Source organism: Chiloscyllium punctatum, chromosome 42 (genome assembly GCF_047496795.1).
Source record: "Chiloscyllium punctatum isolate Juve2018m chromosome 42, sChiPun1.3, whole genome shotgun sequence".
NCBI classification, from domain to species: Eukaryota; Metazoa; Chordata; class Chondrichthyes; order Orectolobiformes; family Hemiscylliidae; genus Chiloscyllium; species Chiloscyllium punctatum.
Window position 1 is genome coordinate 9,044,459 of NC_092780.1, and position 22,207 is coordinate 9,066,665.

The 22,207-nt window shown below is 47.5% G+C and overlaps 4 non-coding genes across 4 annotated transcripts; all 4 read right to left on the bottom strand.

Annotated features, from left to right (window-relative positions):
* Positions 1 to 4,568: 4,568 nt before the first annotated feature.
* trnac-gca (transfer RNA cysteine (anticodon GCA)) lies at positions 4,569 to 4,641 on the bottom strand. Its single transcript has one exon. It is a non-coding gene; the product is annotated as a tRNA-Cys (tRNA).
* Positions 4,642 to 5,109: 468 nt separating this feature from the next.
* trnac-gca (transfer RNA cysteine (anticodon GCA)) lies at positions 5,110 to 5,181 on the bottom strand. The gene has a single exon. It is a non-coding gene; the product is annotated as a tRNA-Cys (tRNA).
* An 8,985-nt stretch (positions 5,182 to 14,166) lies between these two features.
* trnac-gca (transfer RNA cysteine (anticodon GCA)) lies at positions 14,167 to 14,238 on the bottom strand. Its single transcript has one exon. It is a non-coding gene; the product is annotated as a tRNA-Cys (tRNA).
* A 6,876-nt stretch (positions 14,239 to 21,114) lies between these two features.
* Positions 21,115 to 21,186, bottom strand: trnac-gca (transfer RNA cysteine (anticodon GCA)). The gene has a single exon. It is a non-coding gene; the product is annotated as a tRNA-Cys (tRNA).
* Between the last annotated feature and the right edge of the window lie 1,021 nt (positions 21,187 to 22,207).

A 22,207-nucleotide genomic window follows, 5' to 3' on the forward strand; every position in this document is an offset into this window, starting at 1 on the left:
GCCCTGGGTGGGTTACTCTTCAGAGGGTCGGTGGACATGTTAGGCTGAAGGGCCTGTTTCCACACTGTAGGGAGTCTGATCTAATCTAATCAAAAAAATCACTTTGTGGTATGTGAGCCAGAGACCCCATTAACAGATGGAAAATCTCTATACTAAACAAAACTCAATTTTCTGGCAGTCTAAATATGTAAAAATCTTTAATCAAATATTTCCAAAATGAATACAATGTCATATTGGAGTTCATAGCTCCTTTAAAATAGAGTTGCAGGTAGATAGGATAGTGAAGGTGGTGTTTGGTACGCTTTCCTTTATCGGTCAGAGTATTGAGCACAGAAGTTGGGAGGTCATATGGCTGTACTGGACATTGGCTAGGCCACTGTTGGAATATTGCATTCAGTTCATGGTCTCCTTCCTATCAGAAGGATGTTGTGAAACTTGAAAGGGTTCAGAAATGATTTACAAGGATGTTGCCAGGTTTGGAGGATTTGAGCTATAGGGAGAGGCTGAACAGGCTGGGGCTGATTTCCCTGGAGCGTTGAAGACTTAGGGGTGACGTTATAAGGTTTGTAAAATCATGAGGGGCAAGGATAGGGTAAATAGACAAGGTTTTTTCCATGGTTTGGGGGGAGTCTAGAACTAGAGGGCATATGTTTAGAGTGAGAGGGGAAAGATATAAAAGAGACCTAAGGGGCAACTTTTTCACACAGAGGGTAGTGCGTGTGTGGAATGAGCTGCCAGAGGAAGTGGTGGAGGCTGGTACAATTACAGCATTTAAAATGCATCTGGATGGATATATGAATAGGAAGGGTTTGGAGGGATATGAGCTGGGTGTTGGCAAGTGCGACTACATTAGGATGGGATATCTGATCGGCATGGAGTATTTGGGCTGAAGGGTGTGTTTCTGTGCTGTACATCTCTATGACTCTCTGAATCATGCCAGTGACCATCCATTATCTGTACATGGAGTATCAATAATCCCCAGCAGAGGGAGCTTTACCTTCTCCTTTAAAATATGTGAAGGTTCAGAAAACCGATTCCCTCCAACCAAGTCCATTGCTCTCTCACTAAACTTGCTGTCGGGGTGTCACAGTGATTAGATATGCTGCCTCACAGTGCCAGAGACCCGGGTTCAGTTCCCAACTCAGGTGACTGACTGTGTGGAGTTTGCACATTCTCCCCGTGTCTACGTGGGTTTCCTCCGGGTGCTCCGGTTTCCTCCCACAGTCCAAAGATGTGCAGGTCAGGTGAATTGGCCATGCTAAATTGCCCGTAGTGTTCGATAAAAGGGGTAAATGTCGGGGTATGGGTGGGTTGCGCTTCGGCAGGTCGGTGTGGACTTGTTGGGCTGAAGGGTCTGTTTCCACACTGTAAATAATCTAAAAAACCTACACTGAAAGAAATTTGATGCTTTTTACCTGTGCTATTCTCCCTAACGTTAAACCTGCTCTCAGTTCATTTGTAAAATCCGAAAGAGTTGCAGATGCTGTAAATCCGAAACAAAAACAGAAATTACTGGGACAACTCAGTAGGCCAGGCAGCATCTGTGGAGAGAAAATCAAAGTTAACGTTTTGGGTCCGGTGACCTTTCCTCGTTCAATTGTGTTTGATGTAGACTCAATGCATTCTTTTGCACAACATGCAGTGAATGCAGTTGGTGTTGACTTTAATTTTCTGCTTTACCAAATGTCAACTCTGTGGGTGATATTCAGAGAGCTTAGAACTTTTGTTGAAAGGTTTTCATGGGACATGCACATCATTTATTATTCATCCCTCTTTTCTCTGGAAAGTGCTACAAGGTAGCACTCTCAATGATCCCTTTCATTACTTTACTAATGATCAAGAGCACATTGATTGGGTAGTAACTGGCCAGGTTGGATTTGTTTGTTCACAGGACCTGAGCCATTTTCCATAATATCAGATCAAGTAACCATAGTCTTACTAGACCATACAACTACTCACTCATTAGAGAGAGTGAGTGAGTCATCTGGAGATGGTTGGGAGAGAGGTTGAGAAGGAGAGTCCTTCATTGTAACCTCAGCCAGTGTAGGAATTGAACCCATGTCAGTTGGCATCACTCTTTATTACAAACCAGCCATTTAAACTGACTGATTCCCTCAGGTAGATGCTGTAGGAAGGAGACTGGCTAATGACAAGTCTTCAGCACTATTGCTAGAAAGTTGTCAGGGCCCAGAGTATTTGCAAACCCGAGTTCAAGGTGTGTGTTTTTTTTCATTCATGGGAGATGGGTGCTGCTGGCTGGTCCAGGATTTATTGTCCTTGAGAAGGTGACGGTGAACAGCCTTCTTGAAATAATACAGCCCATTTGTGTAAGTAGACCCAGAATGCCTGAAGGGGGAAGTTCCAGGATTTTGACTGAGGGACAGTGAAGGAACAACAATGTATTTCTAAGTCAGGATGGTGATTGGTGGAGGGGAACTTGTGTGTGGTGGTGTTCCTTGTCCTTCTCGATGGTAGTGGTCGTGGATTTGGAACATGCTGTGTGAGGAGCCTTGGGTGAGTTATGCAATAGCAGCAGCAGTCTGTACTGAGTGTCTATAGTGGAGGGAGTGGATGTGTAGTGGGCTGCTTTGTCCTGGGTGATGTCAATGTTTTTGAGTGTTGTTGGAGCTGCACTCATCCAGGTGAGTCAGAAGAATTCCATCACACTCCTGACTTGTGCCTTGCAGTTGGTGGATAGGTTTCAGAAAGTCAAGAATCGAGCTAAACACTGCAGGATTCTTGGCTTCTGACCTGTTTGTTAAGTCAATGGTAACCGCCCAGGATATTGACAGTGGGGGTGTCAGTGGTGAAAGTGCCAGAGAATATTGAGGGCAACGGTTAGTTTTTCTCTTGTTGGTAATGGTCAATACCTGGCAGGTGTGAGGGGGGAAATGTGACTTTCACTTCTCAGCCCAACCTGCATGTTCTCCATGTCTTGTTGAGATTGGACATGGACTGCTTGAGTTTCTGAGGAATTGTGCATGATGCTGAACATTGTGCGATCATGGGCCATCATCTCTTTCTGACCTTGTGATGGAGGGGGAAGTCATTGATGAAGAAGCGAAAGATGGTTGGAGCAAGGGCACTCTCCTGAGGAACTCCTGCAGAGATGTCGGACCTCCAACAACCACAACCATCCTACTCTGTGTCAGGTGTGACACAAACCAGTGGAACGTTTTGCTCCTGATTTGCCACAGCTCCTTGATACAATTTGTTGGTCAAATCAGCCTTGGTGTTATTCTCACCTCACCTCTGCAATTCAACTGGCAGGTTATTGCAAAGTAGATGTTACTTGGTATCACTGTCGCTGACCACTCCCAACACATCACTGATTAGATTAGATTACCTACAGTGTGGAAACAGGCCCTTAGGCCCAACAAGTCCACACCGACCCTCCGATGAGAAACCCACCCACCTAGCAGTACAGGCAATTTAGCATGGCCAAATCACCCAACTTGCACATCTTTGGACTGTGGGAGGAAACCAGAGCACCCGGAGGAAACCCATGCAGACACGGGGAGAATGTGCGAACTCCACACAGACAGTTGCTGAGGTGAGAATTGAACCCATGTCGCTAGCGCGATGAAGCAGCAGTGCTGACCACTGAGCACCGCTGTGCCGCTCAGATGATTGAGATTAGAATGACTGAGTAGCAACTGACTGGGTTGGAGTAGTCAGAGTATTTGCAGACAGGACCTGGGTGGACGATTTTCTACACCTCAATGAGTCACCAAGATTTGAACTGAGAACACCTGGTCAATGCTGAATGCTCTCCCTTCCTGAGTTTCATTGCTGCATCGTATCCTCTTGGCACTGAATTTTGAGCTGTTCAGCTGCCAAAAGCAAAGCTACAGAGGGAGAGGCCACACTGCCCCACCATCAAAAGGTGCAATCCTGCATGACGTGCACCCAGTATGATTTAAAAATGTTGAAACACAGGTTGCTATACAGCTCACATTCAAACCTGGTGAATTTAGGAGCAGGACATGAAGCAAATGGAAAAACAGATTAATTGCAGCATACCTGTCTGTACAAAAGGAACACCCAAAATTTAAACTGGGAAACTTTGTGATATGCAGTCAAATACGCAACGACTAAGCTACATCCCCACGTGAAAGGAAGGCTGCCTGTTTATATGTTCAGCATACCACAGTAACGATTGATTAAGACAAATCTCTTGTCTGCACCTTTCAACTCTATTTGTGTAGCAGAGATGTTTTGTATTTGAAACGTAACTCCAAAATGACTGTCTGACTTTAATAGCATTTGCATCGGAAATGGAAATGGCTGAGGGGCAGAGTTCAGATGGACGGAAGATATTGCGCAGATTCCCTCATAGAGTGCATCCGCGCTGACCGTATGCACGTGCAATGCTTTCAACGTCTCGTTTCCGCGCATGTTTTGCAACATCTCACGATGCAACACGGATCTTCGTGTCCTTCAGGGGTTCATCACAGAAGGAACCTTGCTGTGGTAGCAAAACACCCCTCCTTCAGTGTTTCCTGTGCAGGATGGGCAACGGCAGTTACTTGAAAAGCTGCTCCAGTGCAGGGAAGTTGCTTGTATAAAGGGGGCACCCAGATTTGAACTGGGGAACCTCTTGATCTGCAGTCAAATGCTCTACCACTGAGCTATACCCCCACCGGAAAACTGTGGTGCATGTTTACACATTCCACATTCTACAGTGGCAATTGTCTGAAACAACTCTTTTGTCTGCGCCTTTCAACAGTTTACGTGCAGCACAGATGTTTTGTATGTGGAACCTAACTCCAAAATGACTGTCTGACTTCAATGGCATTTGCATCGGAAATTGAAATGGCTGAGTGGTAGAGTTCAGATGGACGGAAGATATTGCGCCGATGCCCTCATAGAGTGCATCGGCGCTGACCGTATGCACGTGCAACGCTTTCCTGCTCTCGTTTCGGCACTGCAGTGCATATTTTGCAACATCTCACGATGCAACACGGATCTTTGTGTCCTTCCGGGGTTCATCACAGAAGGAACCTTGCTGTGGTAGCCAAAACACCCCTCCTTCAGTATTTCCTGTGCAGGATCGGCAACGGCAGTTACTTGAAAAGCCGCCGCAGTGCAGGGAAGTTGCTTGTATAAAGGGGGCACCCAGATTTGAACTGGGGACCTCTTGATCTGCAGTCAAATGCTCTACCACTGAGCTATACCCCCACCGGAAAACTGCGGTGCATGTTTACACTTTCCACATACTACAGTGACAATTGTCTAAAACCACTCTCTTGTCTGCGCCTTTCTACAGTTTAAGAACAGCACAGATGTTTTGAATGTGGAACCTAACTCCAAAATGACTGTCTGACTTCAATAGCATTTGCATCGGAAATGGAAATGGCTGAGTGGCAGAGTTCAGATGGACGGAAGATATTGCGCAGATGCACTCATAGAGTGCATCGGCGCTGACCCTATGCACGTGCAATGCTATCATGCTCTCGTGTCGGCGCTGCAGTGCATGTTTTGCAGCATCTCACGATGCAACACGGATCTTCGTGTCTTTGAGGTGTTCATCGTAGAAGGAACCTTGCTGTGGTAGCAAAACACCCCTCCTTCAGTGTTTCCTGCGCAGGAAGGGCCACGGCAGTTACTTGAAAAGCCGCTCTAATGCAGGGAAGTTGCTTGTATAAAGGGGGCACCCAGATTTGGGCTGGGGACCTCTTGATCTGCAGTCAAATGCTCTACCACTGAGCTATACCCCCACCGGAAAACTGTGGTGCATGTTTACACTTTCCACATACGACAGTGACAATTGTCTAAAACAACTCTCTTGTCTGCGCCTTTCAACAGTTTACGTGCAGCACAGATGTTTTGTATGTGGAACCTAACTCCAAAATGACTGTCTGACTTCAATGGCATTTGCATCGGAAATGGAAATGGCTGAGTGGCAGAGTTCAGATGGATGGAAGATATTGCGCAGATGCCCTCTGCGCTGACTGAATGCACGTGCAATGCTTTCATGCTCTCATATCGGTGCTGCAGTGCATGTTTTGCAACATCTCACGATGCAACACGAATCTTCGTGTCCTTCCGGTGTTCATCAAAGAAGGAACCTTGCTGTTGTAGAAAAACACCCCTCCTTCAGTGTTTCCTGTGCAGGATGGGCCACGGCAGTTACTTGAAAAGCCGCTCCAGTGCAGGGAAGTTGCTTGTATAAAGGAGGCACCCAGATTTGGGCTGGGGACCTCTTGATCTGCAGTCAAATGCTCTACCACTGAGCTATACCCCCACCGGAAAACTGCGGTGCATGTTTACACTTTCCACAAACTACAGTGACAATTGTCAAAAACAACACTTTTGTCTGTGCCTTTCAACAGTTTACGTGCAGCACAGATGTTTTGTATGTGGAACCTAACTCCAAAATGACTGTCTGACTTCAATGGCATTTGCATCGGAAATGGAAATGGCTGAGTGGTAGAGTTCAGATGGACGGAAGATATTGCGCAGATGTACTCATCGAGTGCATCCGCGCTGACCATATGCACGTGCAATGCTTCCATGCTCTCGTTTCTGCGCTGCAGTGCATGTTTTGCAACATCTCACGATGCAACACGGATCTTCGTGTCTTTGAGGTGTTCATCGTAGAAGGAACCTTGCTGTGGTAGCAAAACACCCCTCCTTCAGTGTTTCCTGTGCAGGATGGGCAACGGCAGTTACTTGAAAAGCCGCTCCAGTGCAGGGAAGTTGCTTGTATAAAGGGGGCACCCAGATTTCAACTGGGGACCTCTTGATCTGCAGTCAAATGCTCGACCACTGAGCTATACCCCCACCGGAAAACTGCGGTGCATGTTTACACTTTCCACATACTACAGTGACAATTGTCGAAAACAACTCTCTTGTCTGTGCCTTACAACAGTTTACGTGCAGCATAGATGTTTTGTATGTGGAACCTAACTCCAAAATGACTGTCTGACTTCAATGGCATTTGCATCGGAAATGGAAATGGCTGAGTGGTAGAGTTGAGATGGACGGAAGATATTGCGCAGATGACCTCGGCGCTGACCGTATGCACGTGCAATGCTTTCATGCTCTCGTTTCGGCGCTGCAGTGCATGTTTTGCAACATCTCACGATGCAACACGGATCTTCGTGTCTTTGAGGTGTTCATCATAGAAGGAACCTTGCTGTGGTAGCAAAACACCCCTCCTTCAGTGTTTCCTGTGCAGGCTGGGTAACAGCAGTTACTTGAAAAGCCGCTCCAGTGCAGGGAAGTTGCTTGTATAAAGGGGGCACCCAGATTTGAGCTGGGGACCTCTTGATCTGCAGTCAAATGCTCTACCACTGAGCTATACCCCCACGGGAAAACGGCGGTGAATGTTTACACTTTCCACATACTACAGTGACAATTGTCTAAAACAACTCTCTTGTCTGCGCTTTTCAACAGTTTACGTGCAGCACAGATGTTTTGTATGTGGAACCTAACTCCAAAATGACTGTCTGACTTCAATGGCATTTGCATCGGAAATGGAAATGGCTGAGTGGTAGAGTTGAGATGGACGGAAGATATTGCGCAGATGACCTCGGCGCTGACCGTATGCACGTGCAATGCTTTCATGCTCTCGTTTCTGCGCTGCAGTGCATGTTTTGCAACATCTCACGATGCAACACGGATCTTCGTGTCTTTGAGGTGTTCATCATAGAAGGAACCTTGCTGTGGTAGCAAAACACCCCTCCTTCAGTGTTTCCTGTGCAGGCTGGGTAACAGCAGTTACTTGAAAAGCCGCTCCAGTGCAGGGAAGTTGCTTGTATAAAGGGGGCACCCAGATTTGAGCTGGGGACCTCTTGATCTGCAGTCAAATGCTCTACCACTGAGCTATACCCCCAACAGAAAACTGCGGTGCATGTTTACACTTTCCACATACTACAGTGACAATTGTCTAAAACAACTCTCTTGTCTGCGCCTTTCAACAGTTTACGTGCAGCACAGATGTTTTATATGTGGAACCTAACTCCAAAATGACTGTCTGACTTCAATGGCATTTGCATCGGAAATGGAAATGGCTGAGTGGTAGAGTTCAGATGGACGGAAGATATTGCGCCGATGCCCTCATAGAGTGCATCCGCGCTGACCGTATGCACATGCAACGCTTTCCTGCTCTCGTTTCGGCGCTGCAGTGCATGTTTTGCAACATCTCACGATGCAACACGGATCTTTGCGTCCTTCCGGGGTTCATCACAGAAGGAACCTTGCTGTGGTAGCAAAACACCCCTCCTTCAGTGTTTCCTGTGCAGGATGGGCAACAGCAGTTACTTGAAAAGCCGCTCCAGTGCAGGGAAGTTGCTTGTAGAAAGAGGGCACTCAGATTTGAACTGGGGACCTCTTGATCTGCAGTCAAATGCTCTAGCACTGAGCTATACCCCCACCGGAAGACTGCGGTGCATGTTTACAATTTCCACATACTACAGTGACAATTGTCTAAAACAACTCTCTTGTCTGCGCCTTTCAACAGTTTATGTGCAGCACAGATGTTTTGTATGTGGAACCTAACTCCAAAATGACTGTCTGACTTCAATGGCATTTGCATCGGAAATGGAAATGGCTGAGTGATGGACGGAAGATATTGCGCAGATGCACTCATAGAGTTCATCCGCGCTCACCGTATGTACGTGCAACGCTTTCATGCTCTCGTTTCGGGGCTGCAGTGCATGTTTTGCAACATCTCACGATGCAACACGGATCTTTGTGTCTTTTAGGTGTTTATCATAGAAGAAACCTTGCTGTGGTAGCAAAACACCACTCCTTCAGTGTTTCCTGTGCAGGATGGGTCACGGAAGTTACTTGTATAACTGCGCAAGTGCAGGGAAGTTGCTTATATAAAAGGGGCACCCAGATTTGAACTGGGGACCTCTTGATCTGCAGCCAAATGCTCTACCACTGAGCGACACCCCCACCGGAAAACTGCGGTGCATGTTTACACTTTCCACATACTACAGTGACAATTGTCTAAAACAACTCTTTTGTCTGCGCCTTTCAACAGTTTACGTGCAGGACAGATGTTTTGTATGTGGAATCTAACTCCAAAATGACTGTCTTACTTCAATGGCATTTGCATCGCAAATGGAAATGGCTGAGTGGTAGAGTTGAGATGGACGGAAGATATTGCGCAGATGACCTCGGCGCTGACCGTATGCACGTGCAATGCTTTCATGCTCTCGTTTCGGCGCTGCAGTGCATGTTTTGCAACATCTCACGATGCAACACGGATCTTCGTGTGTTTGAGGTGTTCATCATAGAAGGAACCTTGCTGTGGTAGCAAAACACCCCTCCTTCAGTGTTTCTTCTGCAGGCTGGGTAACAGCAGTTACTTGAAAAGCCGCTCCAGTGCAGGGAAGTTGCTTGTATAAAGGGGGCACCCAGATTTCAACTGAAGACCTCTTGATCTGCAGTCAAATGCTCTACCACTGAGCTATACCCCCACCGGAAAACGGCGGTGCATGTTTACACTTTCCACATACTACAGTGACAATTGTCTAAAACAACTCTCTTGTCTGCGCTTTTCAACAGTTTACGTGCAGCACAGATGTTTTGTCTGTGGAACCTATATCCAAAATGACTGTCTGACTACAATGGCATTTGCATCGGAAATGGAAGTGGCTGAGTGGTAGAGTTCAGATGGACAGAAGATATTGCGCCGATGCCCTCATAGAGTGCATCCGCGCTGACCGTATGCACATGCAACGCTTTCCTGCTCTCGTTTCGGCGCTGCAGTGCATGTTTTGCAACATCTCACGATGCAGCACGGATCTTTGCGTCCTTCCGGGGTTCATCACAGAAGGAACCTTGCTGTGGTAGCAAAACACCCCTCCTTCAGTGTTTCCTGTGCAGGATGGGCAACAGCAGTTACTTGAAAAGCCGCTCCAGTGCAGGGAAGTTGCTTCCATAAAGGGGGCACCCAGATTTCAACTGGGGACCTCTTGATCTGCAGTCAAATGCTCTACCACTGAGCTATACCCCCACCGGAAAACTGCGGTGCATGTTTACACTTTCCACATACTACAGTGACAATTGTCTGAAACAACTCTTTTGTCTGTGCCTTTCAACAGTTTACGTGCAGCACAGATGTTTTGTATGTGGAACCTAACTCCAAAATGACTGTCTGACTTCAATGGCATTTGCATCGGAAATGGAAATGGCTGAGTGGTACAGTTCAGATGGACGGAAGATATTGCGCCGATGCCCTCATAGAGTGCATCCGCGCTGACCGTATGCACATGCAACGCATTCCTGCTCTCGTTTCGGCGCTGCAGTGCATGTTTTGCAACATCTCACGATGCAACACGGATCTTTGCGTCCTTCCGGGGTTCATCACAGAAGGAACCTTGCTGTGGTAGCAAAACACCACTCCTTCAGTGTTTCCTGTGCAGGATGGGTCACGGAAGTTACTTGTATAACTGCGCAAGTGCAGGGAAGTTGCTTGTATAAAAGGGGCACCCAGATTTGAACTGGGGACCTCTTGATCTGCAGTCAAATGCTCTACCACTGAGCGACACCCCCACCGGAAAACTGCGGTGCATGTTTACACTTTCCACATACTACAGTGACAATTGTCTAAAACAACTCTTTTGTCTGCGCCTTTCAACAGTTTACGTGCAGCACTGATGTTTTGTATGTGGAACCTAACTCCAAAATGACTGTCTGACTTCAATGGCACTTGCATCGGAAATGGAAATGGCTGAGTGGTAGAGTTGAGATGGACGGAAGATATTGCTCAGATGACCTCAGCGCTGACCGTATGCACGTGCAATGCTTTCATGCTCTCGTTTCGGCGCTGCAGTGCATGTTTTGCAACATCTCACGATGCAACACGAATCTTCGTGTCCTTCCGGGGTTCATCACAGAAGGAACCTTGCTGTGGTAGCAAAACACCCCTTCTTCAGTGTTTCCTGTGCAGGATGGGTAACGGAAGTTACTTGGATAACTGCGCAAGTGCAGGGAAATTTCTTGTATAAAGGGGACACCCAGATTTGGGCTGGGGACCTCTTGATCTGCAGCCAAATGCTCTACCACTGAGCTATACCCCCACCGGAAAACTGCGGTGCATGTTTACACTTCCCACATACTACAGTGACAATTGTCTAAAACAACTCTCTTGTCTGTGCCTTTCAACAGTTTGCGTGCAGCACAGATGTTTTGTATTTGGAACCTAACTCCAAAATGACTGTCTGACTTCAATGGCATTTGCATCGGAAATGGAAATGGCTGAGTGGCAGAGTTCAGATGGACGGAAGATATTGCGCAGATGCCCTCATAGAGTGCATCCGCGCTGACCGTATGCACGTGCAATGCTTTCATTCTCTCGTTTCTGCGCTGCAGTGCATGTTTTGCAACATCTCACGATGCAACACGGATCTTCGTATCTTTCACTGGTGCATCACAGAAGGAACCTTGCTGTTGTAGAAAAACACCCCTCCTTCAGTGTTTCCTGTGCAGGATGGGCCACGGCAGTTACTTGAAAAGCCGCTCCAGTGCAGGGAAGTTGCTTGTATAAAGGGGGCACCCAGATTTGGGCTGGGGACCTCTTGATCTGCAGTCAAATGCTCTACCACTGAGCTATACCCCCACCGGAAAACTGCGGTGCATGTTTACACTTTCCACAAACTACAGTGACAATTGTCAAAAACAACACTTTTGTCTGTGCCTTTCAACAGTTTACGTGCAGCACAGATGTTTTGTATGTGGAACCTAACTCCAAAATGACTGTCTGACTTCAATGGCATTTGCATCGGAAATGGAAATGGCTGAGTGGTAGAGTTCAGATGGACGGAAGATATTGCGCAGATGTACTCATCGAGTGCATCCGCGCTGACCATATGCACGTGCAATTCTTCCATGCTCTCGTTTCTGCGCTGCAGTGCATGTTTTGCAACATCTCACGATGCAACACGGATCTTCGTGTCTTTGAGGTGTTCATCGTAGAAGGAACCTTGCTGTGGTAGCAAAACACCCCTCCTTCAGTGTTTCCTGTGCAGGATGGGCAACGGCAGTTACTTGAAAAGCCGCTCCAGTGCAGGGAAGTTGCTTGTATAAAGGGGGCACCCAGATTTCAACTGGGGACCTCTTGATCTGCAGTCAAATGCTCGAGCACTGAGCTATACCCCCACCGGAAAACTGCGGTGCATGTTTACACTTTCCACATACTACAGTGACAATTGTCGAAAACAACTCTCTTGTCTGTGCCTTACAACAGTTTACGTGCAGCATAGATGTTTTGTATGTGGAACCTAACTCCAAAATGACTGTCTGACTTCAATGGCATTTGCATCGGAAATGGAAATGGCTGAGTGGTAGAGTTGAGATGGACGGAAGATATTGCGCAGATGACCTCGGCGCTGACCGTATGCACGTGCAATGCTTTCATGCTCTCGTTTCGGCGCTGCAGTGCATGTTTTGCAACATCTCACGATGCAACACGGATCTTCGTGTCTTTGAGGTGTTCATCATAGAAGGAACCTTGCTGTGGTAGCAAAACACCCCTCCTTCAGTGTTTCCTGTGCAGGCTGGGTAACAGCAGTTACTTGAAAAGCCGCTCCAGTGCAGGGAAGTTGCTTGTATAAAGGGGGCACCCAGGTTTGAGCTGGGGACCTCTTGATCTGCAGTCAAATGCTCTACCACTGAGCTATACCCCCACCGGAAAACTGCGGTGCATGTTTACACTTTCCACATACTACAGTGACAATTGTCTAAAACAACTCTCTTGTCTGCGCCTTTCAACAGTTTACGTGCAGCACAGATGTTTTATATGTGGAACCTAACTCCAAAATGACTGTCTGACTTCAATGGCATTTGCATCGGAAATGGAAATGGCTGAGTGGTAGAGTTCAGATGGACGGAAGATATTGCGCCGATGCCCTCATAGAGTGCATCCGCGCTGACCGTATGCACATGCAACGCTTTCCTGCTCTCGTTTCGGCGCTGCAGTGCATGTTTTGCAACATCTCATGATGCAACACGGATCTTTGCGTCCTTCCGGGGTTCATCACAGAAGGAACCTTGCTGTGGTAGCAAAACACCCCTCCTTCAGTGTTTCCTGTGCAGGATGGGCAACAGCAGTTACTTGAAAAGCCGCTCCAGTGCAGGGAAGTTGCTTGTAGAAAGAGGGCACTCAGATTTGAACTGGGGACCTCTTGATCTGCAGTCAAATGCTCTAGCACTGAGCTATACCCCCACCGGAAGACTGCGGTGCATGTTTACAATTTCCACATACTACAGTGACAATTGTCTAAAACAACTCACTTGTCTGCGCCTTTCAACAGTTTATGTGCAGCACATATGTTTTGTATGTGGAACCTAACTCCAAAATGACTGTCTGACTTCAATGGCATTTGCATCGGAAATGGAAATGGCTGAGTGATGGACGGAGGATATTGCGCAGATGCACTCATAGAGTTCATCCGCGCTCACCGTATGTACGTGCAACGCTTTCATGCTCTCGTTTCGGGGCTGCAGTGCATGTTTTGCAACATCTCACAATGCAACACGGATCTTTGTGTCTTTGAGGTGTTTATCATAGAAGAAACCTTGCTGTGGTAGCAAAACACCACTCCTTCAGTGTTTCCTGTGCAGGATGGGTCACGGAAGTTACTTGTATAACTGCTCAAGTGCAGGGAAGTTGCTTGTATAAAGGGGGCACCCAGATTTCAACTGAAGACCTCTTGATCTGCAGTCAAATGCTCTACCACTGAGCGACACCCCCACCGGAAAACTGCGGTGCATGTTTACACTTTCCACATACTACAGTGACAATTGTCTAAAACAACTCTTTTGTCTGCGCCTTTCAACAGTTTACGTGCAGCACAGATGTTTTGTATGTGGAACCTATATCCAAAATGACTGTCTGACTTCAATGGCATTTGCATCGGAAATGGAAATGGCTGAGTGGTAGAGTTGAGATGGACGGAAGATATTGCGCAGATGACCTCGGCGCTGACCGTATGCACGTGCAATGCTTTCATCCTCTCGTTTCGGCGCTGCAGTGCATGTTTTGCAACATCTCACGATGCAACACGGATCTTCATGTCTTTGAGGTGTTCATCATAGAAGGAACCTTGCTGTGGTAGCAAAACACCCCTCCTTCAGTGTTTCCTGTGCAGGATGGGCAACGGCAGTTACTTGAAAAGCCGCTCCAGTGCAGGGAAGTTGCTTGTATAAAGGGGGCACCCAGATTTGAACTGGGGACCTCTTGATCTGCAGTCAAATGCTCTACCACTGAGCTATACCCCCACCGGAAAACTGCGGTGCATGTTTACACTTTCCACAAACTACAGTGACAATTGTCGAAAACAACTCTTTTGTCTGTGCCTTTCAACAGTTTACGTGCAGCACAGATGTTTTGTATGTGGAACCTAACTCCAAAATGACTGTCTGACTTCAATGGCATTTGCATCGGAAATGGAAATGGCTGAGTGGTAGAGTTCAGATGGACGGAAGATATTGCGCAGATGCCCTCATAGAGTGCATCCGCGCTGACCGTATGCACGTGCAATGCTTCCATGCTCTCGTTTCTGCGCTGCAGTGCATGTTTTGCAACATCTCACGATGCAACACGGATCTTCGTGTCTTTGAGGTGTTCATCGTAGAAGGAACCTTGCTGTGGTAGCAAAACACCCCTCCTTCAGTGTTTCCTGTGCAGGATGGGCAACGGCAGTTACTTGAAAAGCCGCTCCAGTGCAGGGACGTTGCTTGTATAACGGGGACACCCAGATTTCAACTGGGGACCTCTTGATCTGCAGTCAAATGCTCGACCACTGAGCTATACCCCCACCGGAAAACTGCGGTGCATGTTTACACTTTCCACATACTACAGTGACAATTGTCGAAAACAAATCTCTTGTCTGTGCCTTTCAACAGTTTACGTGCAGCACAGATGTTTTGTATGTGGAACCTAACTCCAAAATGACTGTCTGACTTCAATGGCATTTGCATCGGAAATGGAAATGGCTGAGTGGTAGAGTTCAGATGGACGGAAGATATTGCGCAGATGCCCTCATAGAGTGCATCCGCGCTGACCGTATGCACATGCAACGCTTTCCTGCTCTCGTTTCGGTGCTGCAGTGCATGTTTTGCAACATCTCACGATGCAACACGGATCTTTGCGTCCTTCCGGGGTTCATCACAGAAGGAACCTTGCTGTGGTAGCAAAACACCACTCCTTCAGTGTTTCCTGTGCAGGATGGGTCACGGAAGTTACTTGTATAACTGCGCAAGTGCAGGGAAGTTGCTTATATAAAAGGGGCACCCAGATTTGAACTGGGGACCTCTTGATCTGCAGCCAAATGCTCTACCACTGAGCGACACCCCCACCGGAAAACTGCGGTGCATGTTTACACTTTCCACATACTACAGTGACAATTGTCTAAAACAACTCTTTTGTCTGCGCCTTTCAACAGTTTACGTGCAGGACAGATGTTTTGTATGTGGAATCTAACTCCAAAATGACTGTCTTACTTCAATGGCATTTGCATCGCAAATGGAAATGGCTGAGTGGTAGAGTTGAGATGGACGGAAGATATTGCGCAGATGACCTCGGCGCTGACCGTATGCACGTGCAATGCTTTCATGCTCTCGTTTCGGCGCTGCAGTGCATGTTTTGCAACATCTCACGATGCAACACGGATCTTCGTGTGTTTGAGGTGTTCATCATAGAAGGAACCTTGCTGTGGTAGCAAAACACCCCTCCTTCAGTGTTTCTTGTGCAGGCTGGGTAACAGCAGTTACTTGAAAAGCCGCTCCAGTGCAGGGAAGTTGCTTGTATAAAGGGGGCACCCAGATTTCAACTGAAGACCTCTTGATCTGCAGTCAAATGCTCTACCACTGAGCTATACCCCCACCGGAAAACGGCGGTGCATGTTTACACTTTCCACATACTACAGTGACAATTGTCTAAAACAACTCTCTTGTCTGCGCTTTTCAACAGTTTACGTGCAGCACAGATGTTTTGTCTGTGGAACCTATATCCAAAATGACTGTCTGACTACAATGGCATTTGCATCGGAAATGGAAGTGGCTGAGTGGTAGAGTTCAGATGGACAGAAGATATTGCGCCGATGCCCTCATAGAGTGCATCCGCGCTGACCGTATGCACATGCAACGCTTTCCTGCTCTCGTTTCGGCGCTGCAGTGCATGTTTTGCAACATCTCACGATGCAGCACGGATCTTTGCGTCCTTCCGGGGTTCATCACAGAAGGAACCTTGCTGTGGTAGCAAAACACCCCTCCTTCAGTGTTTCCTGTGCAGGATGGGCAACAGCAGTTACTTGAAAAGCCGCTCCAGTGCAGGGAAGTTGCTTCCATAAAGGGGGCACCCAGATTTCAACTGGGGACCTCTTGATCTGCAGTCAAATGCTCTACCACTGAGCTATACCCCCACCGGAAAACTGCGGTGCATGTTTACACTTTCCACATACTACAGTGACAATTGTCTGAAACAACTCTTTTGTCTGTGCCTTTCAACAGTTTACGTGCAGCACAGATGTGTTGTATGTGGAACCTAACTCCAAAATGACTGTCTGACTTCAATGGCATTTGCATCGGAAATGGAAATGGCTGAGTGGTACAGTTCAGATGGACGGAAGATATTGCGCCGATGCCCTCATAGAGTGCATCCGCGCTGACCGTATGCACATGCAACGCATTCCTGCTCTCGTTTCGGCGCTGCAGTGCATGTTTTGCAACATCTCACGATGCAACACGGATCTTTGCGTCCTTCCGGGGTTCATCACAGAAGGAACCTTGCTGTGGTAGCAAAACACCACTCCTTCAGTGTTTCCTGTGCAGGATGGGTCACGGAAGTTACTTGTATAACTGCGCAAGTGCAGGGAAGTTGCTTGTATAAAAGGGGCACCCAGATTTGAACTGGGGACCTCTTGATCTGCAGTCAAATGCTCTACCACTGAGCGACACCCCCACCGGAAAACTGCGGTGCATGTTTACACTTTCCACATACTACAGTGACAATTGTCTAAAACAACTCTTTTGTCTGCGCCTTTCAACAGTTTACGTGCAGCACTGATGTTTTGTATGTGGAACCTAACTCCAAAATGACTGTCTGACTTCAATGGCACTTGCATCGGAAATGGAAATGGCTGAGTGGTAGAGTTGAGATGGACGGAAGATATTGCTCAGATGACCTCAGCGCTGACCGTATGCACGTGCAATGCTTTCATGCTCTCGTTTCGGCGCTGCAGTGCATGTTTTGCAACATCTCACGATGCAACACGAATCTTCGTGTCCTTCCGGGGTTCATCACAGAAGGAACCTTGCTGTGGTAGCAAAACACCCCTTCTTCAGTGTTTCCTGTGCAGGATGGGTAACGGAAGTTACTTGGATAACTGCGCAAGTGCAGGGAAATTTCTTGTATAAAGGGGACACCCAGATTTGGGCTGGGGACCTCTTGATCTGCAGCCAAATGCTCTACCACTGAGCTATACCCCCACCGGAAAACTGCGGTGCATGTTTACACTTCCCACATACTACAGTGACAATTGTCTAAAACAACTCTCTTGTCTGTGCCTTTCAACAGTTTGCGTGCAGCACAGATGTTTTGTATTTGGAACCTAACTCCAAAATGACTGTCTGACTTCAATGGCATTTGCATCGGAAATGGAAATGGCTGAGTGGCAGAGTTCAGATGGACGGAAGATATTGCGCAGATGCCCTCATAGAGTGCATCCGCGCTGACCGTATGCACGTGCAATGCTTTCATTCTCTCGTTTCTGCGCTGCAGTGCATGTTTTGCAACATCTCACGATGCAACACGGATCTTCGTATCTTTCACTGGTGCATCACAGAAGGAACCTTGCTGTTGTAGAAAAACACCCCTCCTTCAGTGTTTCCTGTGCAGGATGGGCCACGGCAGTTACTTGAAAAGCCGCTCCAGTGCAGGGAAGTTGCTTGTATAAAGGGGGCACCCAGATTTGGGCTGGGGACCTCTTGATCTGCAGTCAAATGCTCTACCACTGAGCTATACCCCCACCGGAAAACTGCGGTGCATGTTTACACTTTCCACAAACTACAGTGACAATTGTCAAAAACAACACTTTTGTCTGTGCCTTTCAACAGTTTACGTGCAGCACAGATGTTTTGTATGTGGAACCTAACTCCAAAATGACTGTCTGACTTCAATGGCATTTGCATCGGAAATGGAAATGGCTGAGTGGTAGAGTTCAGATGGACGGAAGATATTGCGCAGATGTACTCATCGAGTGCATCCGCGCTGACCATATGCACGTGCAATTCTTCCATGCTCTCGTTTCTGCGCTGCAGTGCATGTTTTGCAACATCTCACGATGCAACACGGATCTTCGTGTCTTTGAGGTGTTCATCGTAGAAGGAACCTTGCTGTGGTAGCAAAACACCCCTCCTTCAGTGTTTCCTGTGCAGGATGGGCAACGGCAGTTACTTGAAAAGCCGCTCCAGTGCAGGGAAGTTGCTTGTATAAAGGGGGCACCCAGATTTCAACTGGGGACCTCTTGATCTGCAGTCAAATGCTCGACCACTGAGCTATACCCCCACCGGAAAACTGCGGTGCATGTTTACACTTTCCACATACTACAGTGACAATTGTCGAAAACAACTCTCTTGTCTGTGCCTTACAACAGTTTACGTGCAGCATAGATGTTTTGTATGTGGAACCTAACTCCAAAATGACTGTCTGACTTCAATGGCATTTGCATCGGAAATGGAAATGGCTGAGTGGTAGAGTTGAGATGGACGGAAGATATTGCGCAGATGACCTCGGCGCTGACCGTATGCACGTGCAATGCTTTCATGCTCTCGTTTCGGCGCTGCAGTGCATGTTTTGCAACATCTCACGATGCAACACGGATCTTCGTGTCTTTGAGGTGTTCATCATAGAAGGAACCTTGCTGTGGTAGCAAAACACCCCTCCTTCAGTGTTTCCTGTGCAGGCTGGGTAACAGCAGTTACTTGAAAAGCCGCTCCAGTGCAGGGAAGTTGCTTGTATAAAGGGGGCACCCAGATTTGAGCTGGGGACCTCTTGATCTGCAGTCAAATGCTCTACCACTGAGCTATACCCCCACCGGAAAACTGCGGTGCATGTTTACACTTTCCACATACTACAGTGACAATTGTCTAAAACAACTCTCTTGTCTGCGCCTTTCAACAGTTTACGTGCAGCACAGATGTTTTATATGTGGAACCTAACTCCAAAATGACTGTCTGACTTCAATGGCATTTGCATCGGAAATGGAAATGGCTGAGTGGTAGAGTTCAGATGGACGGAAGATATTGCGCCGATGCCCTCATAGAGTGCATCCGCGCTGACCGTATGCACATGCAACGCTTTCCTGCTCTCGTTTCGGCGCTGCAGTGCATGTTTTGCAACATCTCACGATGCAACACGGATCTTTGCGTCCTTCCGGGGTTCATCACAGAAGGAACCTTGCTGTGGTAGCAAAACACCCCTCCTTCAGTGTTTCCTGTGCAGGATGGGCAACAGCAGTTACTTGAAAAGCCGCTCCAGTGCAGGGAAGTTGCTTGTAGAAAGAGGGCACTCAGATTTGAACTGGGGACCTCTTGATCTGCAGTCAAATGCTCTAGCACTGAGCTATACCCCCACCGGAAGACTGCGGTGCATGTTTACCATTTCCACATACTACAGTGACAATTGTCTAAAACAACTCACTTGTCTGCGCCTTTCAACAGTTTATGTGCAGCACATATGTTTTGTATGTGGAACCTAACTCCAAAATGACTGTCTGACTTCAATGGCATTTGCATCGGAAATGGAAATGGCTGAGTGATGGACGGAGGATATTGCGCAGATGCACTCATAGAGTTCATCCGCGCTCACCGTATGTACGTGCAACGCTTTCATGCTCTCGTTTCGGGGCTGCAGTGCATGTTTTGCAACATCTCACAATGCAACACGGATCTTTGTGTCTTTGAGGTGTTTATCATAGAAGAAACCTTGCTGTGGTAGCAAAACACCACTCCTTCAGTGTTTCCTGTGCAGGATGGGTCACGGAAGTTACTTGTATAACTGCTCAAGTGCAGGGAAGTTGCTTGTATAAAGGGGGCACCCAGATTTGAACTGAAGACCTCTTGATCTGCAGTCAAATGCTCTACCACTGAGCGACACCCCCACTGGAAAACTGCGGTGCATGTTTACACTTTCCACATACTACAGTGACAATTGTCTAAAACAACTCTTTTGTCTGCGCCTTTCAACAGTTTACGTGCAGCACAGATGTTTTGTATGTGGAACCTAACTCCAAAATGACTGTCTGACTTCAATGGCATTTGCATCGGAAATGGAAATGGCTGAGTGGTAGAGTCCAGATGGACGGAAGATATTGCTCCGATGACCTCGGCGCTGACCGTATGCACGTGCAATGCTTTCATGCTCTCGTTTCGGCGCTGCAGTGCATGTTTTGCAACATCTCACGATGCAACACGGATCTTCGTGTCTTTGAGGTGTTCATCAAAAAAGGAACCTTGCTGTGGTAGCAAAACACCCCTCCTTCAGTGTTTCCTGTGCAGGATGGGCAACGGCAGTTACTTGAAAAGCCGCTCCAGTGCAGGGAAGTTGCTTGTATAAAGGGGGCACCCAGATTTGAACTGGGGACCTCTGGATCTGCAGTCAAATGCTCTACCACTGAGCTAGACACCCACGAGAAAAAGGCGGTGCATGTTTGCACTTTCCACATACTACAATGACAATTGTCTAAAACAACTCTCTTGTCTGCGCCTTTCATCAGTTTACGTGCAGCACAGATGTTTTGTATGTGGAACCTAACTCCAAAATGACTGTCTGACTTCAATGGCATTTGCATCGGAAATGGAAATGGCTGAGTGGTAGAGTTCAGATGGACGGAAGATATTGCGCAGATGCACTCATAGAGTGCATCCGCGCTGACCGTATGCACGTGCAACGCTTTCATGCTCTCGTTTCTGCGCTGCAGTGCATGTTTTGCAACATCTCACGATGCAACACGGATCTTCGTGTCTTTGAGGTGTTCATCGTAGAAGGAACCTTGCTGTGGTAGCAAAACACCCCTCCTTCAGTGTTTCCTGTGCAGGAGGGGCAACGGCAGTTACTTGAAAAGCCGCTCCAGTGCCGGGAAGTTGCTTGTATGAAGGGGGCACCCAGATTTGAACTGGGGACCTCTTGATCTGCAGTCAAATGCTCTACCACTGAGCTATACCCCCAGCGGAAAACTGCGGTGCATGTTTACACTTTCCACATACTACAGTGACAATTGTCTAAAACAACTCTCTTGTCTGCGCCTTTCAACAGTTTCCGTGCAGTACAGATGTTTTGTATGTGGAACCTAACTCCAAAATGACTGTCTGACTTCAATGGCATTTGCATCAGAAATGGAAATGGCTGAGTGATGGACGGAAGATATTGCGCAGATGCACTCATCGAGTGCATCCGCGCTGACCGTATGTACGTGCAACGCTTTCATGCTCTCGTTTCGGGGCTGCAGTGCATGTTTTGCAACATCTCACGATGCAACACGGATCTTTGTGTCTTTGAGGTGTTCATCATAGAAGGAACCTTGCTGTGGTAGCAAAACACCCCTCCTTCAGTGTTTCCTGTGCAGGATGGGCAACGGCAGTTACTTGAAAAGCCGCTCCAGTGCCGGGAAGTTGCTTGTATAAAGGGGGCACCCAGATTTGAACTGGGGACCTCTTGATCTGCAGTAAAATGCTCTACCACTGAGCTATAACCCCAACAGAAAACTGCGGTGCATGTTTACACTTTCCACATACTACAGTGACAATTGTCTAAAACAAGTCTCTTGTCTGCGCCTTTCAACAGTTTACGTGCAGCACAGATGTTTTGTATGTGGAACCTAACTCCAAAATGACTGTCTGACTTCAATGGCATTTGCATCGGAAATGGAAATGGCTGAGTGGTAGAGTCCAGATGGACGGAAGATATTGCTCCGATGACCTCGGCGCTGACCGTATGCACGTGCAATGCTTTCATGCTCTCGTTTCGGCGCTGCAGTGCATGTTTTGCAACATCTCACGATGCAACACGGATCTTCGTGTCTTTGAGGTGTTCATCAAAGAAGGAACCTTGCTGTGGTAGCAAAACACCCCTCCTTCAGTGTTTCCTGTGCAGGATGGGCAATGGCAGTTACTTGAAAAGCCGCTCCAGTGCAGGGAAGTTGCTTGTATAAAGGGGGCACCCAGATTTGAACTGGGGACCTCTGGATCT